Source organism: Bacillus rossius, chromosome 16, assembly GCF_032445375.1.
Source record: "Bacillus rossius redtenbacheri isolate Brsri chromosome 16, Brsri_v3, whole genome shotgun sequence".
Lineage (NCBI taxonomy): Eukaryota > Metazoa > Arthropoda > Insecta > Phasmatodea > Bacillidae > Bacillus > Bacillus rossius.
In genome coordinates this window covers 31,103,633-31,113,735 of record NC_086343.1, presented here as the reverse complement: position 1 = coordinate 31,113,735, position 10,103 = coordinate 31,103,633, and the positions used below count along the sequence as shown (strand labels likewise).

Sequence of the window (10,103 nt, the reverse complement as noted above, 5' to 3'; positions counted from 1 at the left end):
TTGGACTTAGTTGTTAAATTTGATATTTCATGATTATTTAACTATTGCACATAATTCTCATATTATTTCAGTATCTTTTAATTGTAATTATTTTGGTTTTGAAAATAGGAATTATATTTTAATTACACACTAGCGCATTGCCACACCCGGCCGGGCACTGTAGTCGACTTGCTGTTCGTCGCGGCACACTTTAACTCACATGGCGGACAACATGCGCGGGCGTTATCGTTGCACACGCAATTCGAGTAAGTGTTGATTGGACGTAACGGCCTGTGCGACCCAGAGGGAGCACTGGTGGCTGGCTCAATTACATATATAACACTAGAGTTCATTACATATGGGTATGTTCATGTTGTCACGTCGAAATGTTTTATTAAACAAATAAACACAATAACACTTAACACACTGCATGGGGCAGGGGTGGATCAGGGGTTGGCGCAGCATAACATTCTTTATGAGCAGGGGAGACACTTGGGTCGACGTCAACAGCTTGTACTTGAATTTTTAACCAACTTTAAAAAGTAAAATCTTTGTCTACTTTCGGAAATTAGGGAAACACAAGAATGTGTGATGAAGTGAAAAAGCTTAACATTAGTTTAACAAATTTTAGGTAACTTAAAAATACTTTTAGTTAAATTTATGTTAACGACAGCATGGTGAAATTGGCCTTAAATTTAATTTAATTCGAACAATTAGCTGTAAAATTTCAAATATATATTTCACAGTGTCAAAAACATTAAATAAACGAAGGTAACCCATATATATTTACATTTTCTGTATATAAAACCATAAAGGTCACTTCAATTTCTGAGAAATACATTTGGTGACGTCTTGTCAAGTTACTGTTATAATATCAAGAAAATAGAGAAGAGCTTACAGTAAAACATTTAACTATATGGTGAATTCCGGAACACGTTCGCAGCGTCTTTTCATTGTACTGGCTGGGAATTTATAGTCACGTGACTTCTTTTAGAGCGCTTTTTGTGCAGGTATTGTATTATTTCTATTTTCTTATTATTTGGTGGAAGTCCTTGTGGGTACATGACGAATCATTGTTTGGTAAGGAATTCCTAACTTTTAAATTAATCCGTAATCGTTTGACATTCGTCTGTATGTGCGATTTTTTCGTAAGAATACAAACTTCATTTGTGATGGTTGTCAGTAGTAAGTCTCCTAACGAAGGTTTTGAAATGGCGTCCTCCCCACATGGTTAAATACTAACCCGGCACTAAATTGGTTAATTTTAAAATTGCAATTGAATTTAGCCCGTTTTAAACCTTCTAGTACTTAGTTTTATTTACCGGTGGTCAAAACTGTTGAAAGAGTTTTCTATCCTGAGTCCGTTGTCATTATATTGTATGTACTTATTTGTTGCCTTACATGTTTTAAAATTATTTGTTCTTACAATGAATGAAATCGTAAATAGTGGCTATAACGTATTTAATATTTTGTAAAAATGTGACATTTTTTATACTCACGTCTGTCTTATCAGTTAGTATAATGTATTGAAGCTGTAGTCGAATTGACTGCTGCAAAGTATCCGATTTAAAAACAAACATTTTGGGGTAAAGTATTACGTTTGAAGTTGAGTAAATGCATGCCTAGTACTTTATAGCCGATATATTTCATGCGATATGTAAAAATTATTTTAATATAGGTCGAGACCAGTGATTGACCTTTTGGAAGCAAACGTCCAAAAATATTTGGCCTTGCATGCTCGTGATACGGGTTTTAAATACTCAGTTGCAAGTTTTTGCTGTTAGTATATAGGTATTTGAAAAAAAAAATTGTTTTAATGTGGTGTAATTTTGTTAGGTTATGGTGATCATCAAGGAAAAAAACTTCAAAGTTTTATAATTATATTTCTGCATTGATTTTCTGAATGAATGAAATATTGAATGTTAAAAATGTAAATAATGAATTTCGGTGTTATGTTTTAATTTTACTTTAACGAAAATAACTAACAATTAAAAATTCATCCAACAAAAGCATATAAATAAGCCTAATAACATTTCATTCTTAAAAATATTATGTAATATGCAAATGATTTGTACTGTTTATGAATAATGTTGACAGAATAATCAATGGTGAAATCTTTAAATTTTTCAGGTTAAACAAGAGTTTTGATAGTTTCTTTTGCCGCAAGCCTTGACTGTTCTATAGATTTCAAGTAAATACAAAAGAGTTGGACAAAAGTAAACATATATGTTGCAAATATAAAAAAACAAGTTGAAGTAGTAGCTTATGGTTTGATAAGACTAAAGGAAATGTTCAGGAACTAGTGCATTTTACCATTCCATAACAGTACTAATGTTGTCACGTCACTTAGATGGTGTCGCTTATGTACATTCTTATGGGACAAGCACTGGAATATGGGGGTTTTGGGTAGGGAACTATATACACACTGTTTTATCACGGTATTGCATGTTTTTAATATGTTTTATCAGTATTCTAAATACACTATAATAAAATTTCATTACCTATCAAATACACATTTCTCTACATGATATAAATTACATTGGTATCGTTAATTATAACAATGTGCCCTATTTATTAGATAACTTTGTGATTCTGAAAAATAAAAGTTGCGGGAGACGTGAATTATAAAGGATTAAGACCGTTATCTCAAAATACACTAGAACGGGTGGGACTGTAGTCTACATAATGTCATTAAATGTTTTCTGTAAAAGCCTCACTTTCATTGCATTAATCACTGGTATTACAAAATACATTAGATGGAGTGAGACTAGTCTACTTTACGATATGGAGAAAATATTTTCTATGTAATTCTTACATTCTATACTTAATTATTGGTATCGCAAAATAGACTAGACAGGGTGCAACTGTAGTCTACTTCTCGATACCTAGAAAATATTTCATTTCCAAATGATCAGTGTTTGTAGATGTTATAAATTGCTGTGGTATCGTGAAATATAACAGTGTGCCCTATTTATGAAAGAGCTTCATGATACTGAAAATTTAAAGTTGCTGGGACCGTGAATTGTATAGAAATAAAACGGTATTGCAAAATATGCTATATCAGCTGGGACTACTTCACTGTTAACTTCACAATGCTGTGATCATTTTTTCTGTTATTTATTACATTCAATAATTCATTTATTTACCGGTATTGCAAAATACAATAGTTAGGGTGGAACTTTAGTGTACTTCATGATACTGCAAATATTTGTTTCTATTATTATTATTAATAAATAATTTTCCGGTATCGCAAAATACTATAGGCAGCTCGGGACTTCAGTCTTCACAATACCGCGAATAAATTTCCTATAAATTCTTAGTTTTAATATAGATTAATTATCAGTATCACAAAATACATTCGGGTGGAACTTTAGTCTACTTAATGATTCTGTGATTCTTCTTCCTATAAAACTCTTACTTTCAAATAATTATTTCCTGTTTTAGCACATACAATATATTGGGTGGTACTGTATTGTACTTCTTTATAACTGGTAATTTTTAAAAATTTCATTTAACGATAGACTATACTGCATTGGACTGTATTTTACTTAACGATACCCATGAAATATTATCTTGAAACATTGTATTTATATGTAATGAAATACAGGTATCACAAACTCCAGTGTACTTCATTATACTGTGAAGTTGTTCTTATAATTTCTTATTTTCCATTATTTACCTGTATCTGTAATTATACTACACCAGGTGGGACTAAAGTCTGCTTTACAATACCGCGAAGATTTAATTGGAAAATGTATCTCTCTTTCATCACATAAAATACCAGTATCCCTAAAGAACCTAGTTTGAAATTAAATCTACTTTATGATTACCTAAACCAATATTTCACCTAAATTAAATACACAGCTGTCACCTAACACACGACGCGACATACACATAAAACAACTACAAATCACAAAAACTTCACATCCATTCAACCCCACTTACCTTTCTTCTTGTTTTTACTGCAGTGATTCTATACTATCAGTTTTTCTCTTACAGTTGCATTATTTCACTCTAAGTCCAATAGCAGGTTCTCCATTTAATTTTCATATCTTGCAAAACGCTAACCGTTGTTCGTCCATTTACTAATATGAACTCAGTTCACACATTCTTTCCAGTGCACGTTTATAACAATCTGTTACAAATAAACACCTTGCTCTTCAGTAGATATAATTACACTTATTTGCACACGTGTTCAATACGATTCTTATAACATTCTTTATCTAGTATGTAGACCTACTACCCCTAAAATCACAAACATTGAAACACAAACATCAAAACACTTACCTCTTGTACTACCAACACCTTCACTTCCGTACTATTTTTCAGTACTATAATCCAACCTCTTTGGTCTACTAAAGTGACGTCATAGTTATCCCCTCTGTTATTTTCAACCAATTGGAATCCAGTTTTATAAAATGCACTTGGCCCAAAGTTCAAATGGCATTCATTTGGATTGTATTTGATCTTAATTGTGAAATAGTTATGGTTATTACAGGACTAGAAAACTGGGAAAAGACAGGGAATTTCGGGAAAAGTCAGGGAAGTTACTGCATATTTCTGGAATATATTCTTGTTCTAACAAAAGTGTAATGGAAAATACCATTTTCGTGGATGTTTAGACAACACAAAAAATTAAGAAAATTGGTTGATTTTCCTTTTCGTGAATTCTCTGGTTTTAACACATAGTTGAGCAACAACAAAACAATGTACCCATGTTTACACCCATGTTTGATAGCCTTTACTCAATAGTTTCAGGTTAATTAATAGTAATTGTTTGTAAACATGTATTAATCTCAAACTAATCAAACTAGCTCTAATCATTTGTGGCACGATATTATGTATTGTACCAACATTCTCACCTTGAAACAAATTTTACTTCGCAATTGTATTTTGCAGTGTAAAAAAAGGTAAAATAAAGTAACCCCAAGTCGTCTCTTTGCATACATGAGTTACCAACTCTTTATGACCTTAGTTCATTTGCTCCTAACTCTTATAACTCATAGGGAGAAAAAGCAATTGCGAGTTCAATGTATTTTAGCTGTTTTCAAGGTGTTGTAAATATAGTTTATGGTAATTATCTAGCAGGGGTATGCATCATTAAAAAAAGAAAGTATAAAAAATTAATGTTTTTACAGTTATTATAAAGGAGAGCCTCTTTTTTAAAAAAAATAATAATGCAGTTTTTTTTTGTTTCAGGCATGTTTTACAATCATTCTCTAAGAGGGTATGATCATGCAAAGTAGTTAAACATTTTAATGAGTGTTTAAGTTAGGTTTATTAAAAATAGCATAAAATCATTAGAATGGTTGCTGTGGTTGCTGTGGTTAGCTTAGCTACATTAAAAATATGTACTATGAAATAGTAAGATTGATTGATTGGTTAGGCTAACTGTACTAAATTTTGAACTTTTAAATTCCAAACCAACAAAAGAAATGATTTACAGTCTTTTGTTGTTATTTCCTAGAGTAGGTGGGAAAAAAAATTCAGGAAATGGTATTTCTGACTACTAGTCTTGAAAAATGTCATTCAGCATTTAAAATATCACTAATATAACCTAACCAACCATTCAATTTTACAGTATTTTAAACTTGTTTACTTAACCTAACCAGTTATTACAAAGATTTAACTGTTTTTGAAATGTAGTTAATCAAACTGATCAATCATCCATACTATTTTAAGGTATTTATTTTGATGTAGCTAACCTATTCCAACCAACGATTCTCGTGAGACAGTATTTGATATGTAACCCTAACTTAACAATTTGTTACAATGGTAAAATTATCACAATGTCATCTTAAAGAATGTTTGTACAATATGTTTTAAATAGAAAAAAATTGGAATTTTTAGTTTATATATATATATCTAAAAAAAAAAAAGCTCTTCAGAATAATTTTGACTTCTTGAAATTTTTGTAAACAGTCTGTAAAATGATATTGCTATAGTTCAAGTAATTTACCGGTAATTTTCAGTTTTAATGAATGGTTAAGTTAGCTAGGTATATTGAAAAATATTATAAATTTATATGAATTATTCTTAAATTACCTAAATTTTTGATACTGTAAAAAACTGACATGTTTTTTAAGCTGACCTAACTCTATAAAATATTCTTTTTTCCAGTTTAAAAGTATAATCTTGGAAACGTGTATTAATGAAATCGAAAAATCAACTCTGAAAATATTATAATACATTAAATAACTTACCTTCGCAATCACATCTGCTCACTACATGCAAACATCATGTTTTAAAATATTCAACATGGTAGAGATATTATTATTCTATATAATGCTATTTGAAAATAATTGTTTCTCTTGTAATTAAATGATACAAATTTAGCTTTACCAGTTTACAGAATGATTAGGAAAATTGTCAGGAAGTTAAAAAAAAGGCAATTTCAGATTTTTATTTGCTTTATTTTTGTGTGTGTGTGTGTGTGTTTATTCTTAGATAATTGCCCTGTTTGTTTATTTATTGTTGTTTATTGTTTCAGTTAGTAGATTTGTATTTTCAAAGTTAGACATATTAATCTTGGTGGTTAGTAAGTAGGAGATAGTGGAATTAAAATTGTTGTAGCCATTATAATATTCCTCGTGTGTTTGCATGGTTGTGAAATAGTGTGGTGTATGCAGTGGTTTATTATATAAAGATCTTACACATCATTTAAGCGGCGCGCGGGGTGGTTAAATGCTTGTAACACTCTCCTCGCACCAAGGCAGTGGGGGTTCGATTCCCGGCAGGGTCGAGCCTGGGTTTTCTGCAAGTGGGAAACACGGCAGGCGTGGCCTTGGCCTTTGAGTTTTCTCAGAGTGCTCCCGTTTCCCCCACCAATTCATTCCTTTGTTGCTCCACACTCCACCCAGTAGCGTAGCCAGGATTTGTGTATGGCGGGGGGGGGGGGGGGGGTTAAGAAGCATGGTTCCTCCCCCCCCCCCCCTAATAAAGTGGGTGGTCCGTGGGTCTTCCCCCGGAAAAATTTGGATTTTAAGGTGTAAAAGAGTGCTATTTGAGCAGTTTTCGGTACTTAACTTTATATATTGTAATGGTAACAATATTAATTTTTTAATAAAAAAATTGTTTGAGTGATGAAGTAGGAAATTAATTAAAGATGTTTTAATCAATCCAAGTGCCTTGCCCACGTCCACTCCAAATCATAAATCATGCTCGAAGCTCGACAATACAAAAAAAAAAGAAAAAAAAATGGTTGGGTTTCGGCAGAACTGGCCTATTCCTGGAAAATTTGCTTTAGCTTGAAGAGTTACCCTGTCACCACCTGCTTATAATTACAGCGCTGGTTAAATACAATAGGTGTAAGATAGTTGAAAACTAGGGACCCGTCACGGCGTCACAACCTTATAGCTTCTGCTTGTGACAGGGGTAGGGGAAGGGAAGGAGAATCGGTAGGGCTCGCTTACTCTTCCCCTCCAGTGCAGTGGCCGGTGATAGCAGTAAGACACCCAGACTTTTAGCTAACATTTCAGTTAAGTAAAAGTAATTGTGGCTAAAGGGGGGGGGGGTTTAGAACCCCTACCCCCCCCCTGGCTATGCCCCTGGCTCCACCTAAACTCACCTCACACATTCTCCAGGCTGGCCGGAGCGACAGGTCTGTCCCTCGGGTAGGGCTGCCGGCTGCTGTGAGTGTCCATCCATGCCGACCCTGCCTCAGGCGAGAAACTACATGTCAATTTTTTTACTCTCCAATTATCATGTGAATGGTGTAATATTGCAGATGTGTTCTGACAATATTTCTATGAATAAGTTGTGATTTGCATTTTTTTCCTCTAATTTTTAAAGTGTGCACTAGAAATGCAGAGCGTTCTCGAAATGTGTGTTTTTTGTGGGTTTTAATTGATGCAATTTTATATTTTTACCATATGTGTTGTGTATTTTAATCTGTTACATTGGGGTCGTAACAGTTGTAATTTTACGGAAGGTAATAGTTTTTTTTATTAAGAGACTAGCCTAGGAGTTTTGTACTTTTAGTTGATCTTAACTACAGTAATTGTTTGTTAATTGTCATCTACATAGTTTATGTATGAACTGTTGTTAGAGCATTTAAATTCCGCAAAAAAATTTTTGCTCAGTTTCTCCCCCTCGTTTCCTCTCATCCTCCGCCCCTTAGAGATTAGGTTTTAGCACGTTAAGTTGATAATAACTTAATGAATGGTTGGTTAGGTAAGGTTAGAGACATTTTAAATACTATGAAATGTGTGAACAGTTCACTGGGTTAAGTTTCTGACATAAAAAAAAAATACTGAAATACCAGCTGGTCAGATCATTCAGTACTGGTTAACAGATCCAACAAACTTATCCATCAAGTTATGGCAAATGGTGTTGAAAGCTTTCAAAAAGTTTAACATAATTAGGAATTTGAAATTTATCCAGTGCTTTGTGAATATCATATTTGTGTCTATAACTGAAGTCACAATGCCACCACAGGACAAATGCTATTAGACGTCGTACATCATTCTAGCATGACAGTTAATAGCATAGTGTCACAATACCACGGCGATATTAACACAACAAACTCTAATGTGGTTATCGGCATGTCTTCCCGTGCCAAATGCATCCATCAAGTGCTGTATAGAATGCCTTAAAAACTATATAGGGCCTATAGAACCCTGTTGACAGCTGATTTGCATAAAAACATAACATTTAGTCAACTCTGGCACAAAGTGATTTTAGATACAAGGAAGAAACGTATAAGGGACAGAAAAATTAATTCTGCTCTTAGCTATGCAAAGAATTAAAATTAATTCTTGACTAAATTTGGAATAATGTTTACTACAAATGTTAAAGTAAAAATACAAGTGAAAAATAAATTTTGATTTTCAGCATAAAGATTAACTGAGTAGGTATTTATTTTTTATGTTTAGTTTTGTAAGGTTTTTGTCATGCTTTCCGTATTGCGATTTGACACGACAAAATTAGAAATAGAATCTACTTATTGCGAGCTTTCAGGTTGCATATTTTGTCGGACACGTAGTGGCATTGTGACTCATCTTAAGAGTAGTGTTTGTGCTCTGTTGGGGATGAATGCTCGATTATATTTCCTAGTTTAAATCATTTTTGTTTGTAGTTCACTTTTTGTAATAATTAAAAAAGTAATGGTAAAATGTTGAGTGGTCTAAGGGTTATGATATAATGGGTTCTTAATTTTCCTACTTTGGCTATTTTCTATTTTTCGGGAAATGTTGAATCACTATTTAATTTATTGTCATTTGTGGTTGGGACTCAGTAGGTTGTACATACCATATTGTACCATACTTGTACTTCCATGAGTTACACTTGATTGTCTTCAACACGCCATATGATCAGGACTGCGATCATAGACATAAAATAATTTACTAATAGTTTTAAGGCTTGTTAGTCTCTAAATTAAATTGTTTAACATAAAATGAAAGTTGAAACATGTATTTAATACTTCCTTTTCATCAAATGAAGTTTTAATTGCTTGTGAATTAATCTTGAGCATTTATGACCCATAAGTAGGTGTTAGGAAATGAGAACCTTTGAACAATGTTGTGGTCAATATATTCCAATAAATCATGTTGTCCTATGTACAATAATACCTAGGTGTTTCTTTTTACAAATACCAAATTAATATGATTTTTAGGAATACACTCTTACTCTATTTGGTACTATCGTTTCTAGCTGACATTGATATAATCTTGTTAATATATTTGACTTTTAGTTCTGCTTTTATTAAATATATACATTTATGTTAAAATCTCCCTGACATATATCATGTGGTACTTTTTAAACATGTCTCAACTCGAGTTTTTTTGTACAATATATCTGGTGGTGTGTACATTATTCTAGGTTCTCCACGCTAACTTATTACCTTTGTGTTTTATTCCTACCGGCATTTGTTCTAGTCTCAGGTTGTCATTATTCATTTTGATCACTTTATGCTACAAATGTTATGTATGTTGTCACACCACTGCTGATTGTCCACTTACCCTATCTTTTATAGTGAATGTGTAACTTTGTGTGTGCACTAGGTAATTAAGAAAATGATGGGTACATATCTTTATTTGCTAATTTATTTTATTTTATCAATACTAACGTTTAACATTGGTAAATATTGTCCATAATTTTGCTAAACATATAAACAGCTTTTTTTT

The 10,103-nt window shown here is 32.5% G+C and overlaps 1 protein-coding gene across 2 annotated transcripts in view; it reads left to right on the top strand.

The window, feature by feature from the left end:
* Positions 1 to 914: 914 nt before the first annotated feature.
* Positions 915 to 10,103, top strand: part of LOC134539790 (protein lingerer) — a 170,012-nt gene continuing 160,823 nt past the window's right edge. Inside the window, exon 1 of one of the 2 annotated variants that reach the window (XM_063382045.1) lies at positions 915 to 989. The gene's annotated coding sequence lies outside the window, so the exon portion shown is untranslated. Of the gene's footprint in view, positions 1,060 to 10,103 lie in introns of both variants that reach the window. The other variant, XM_063382047.1, reaches the window with a different exon arrangement.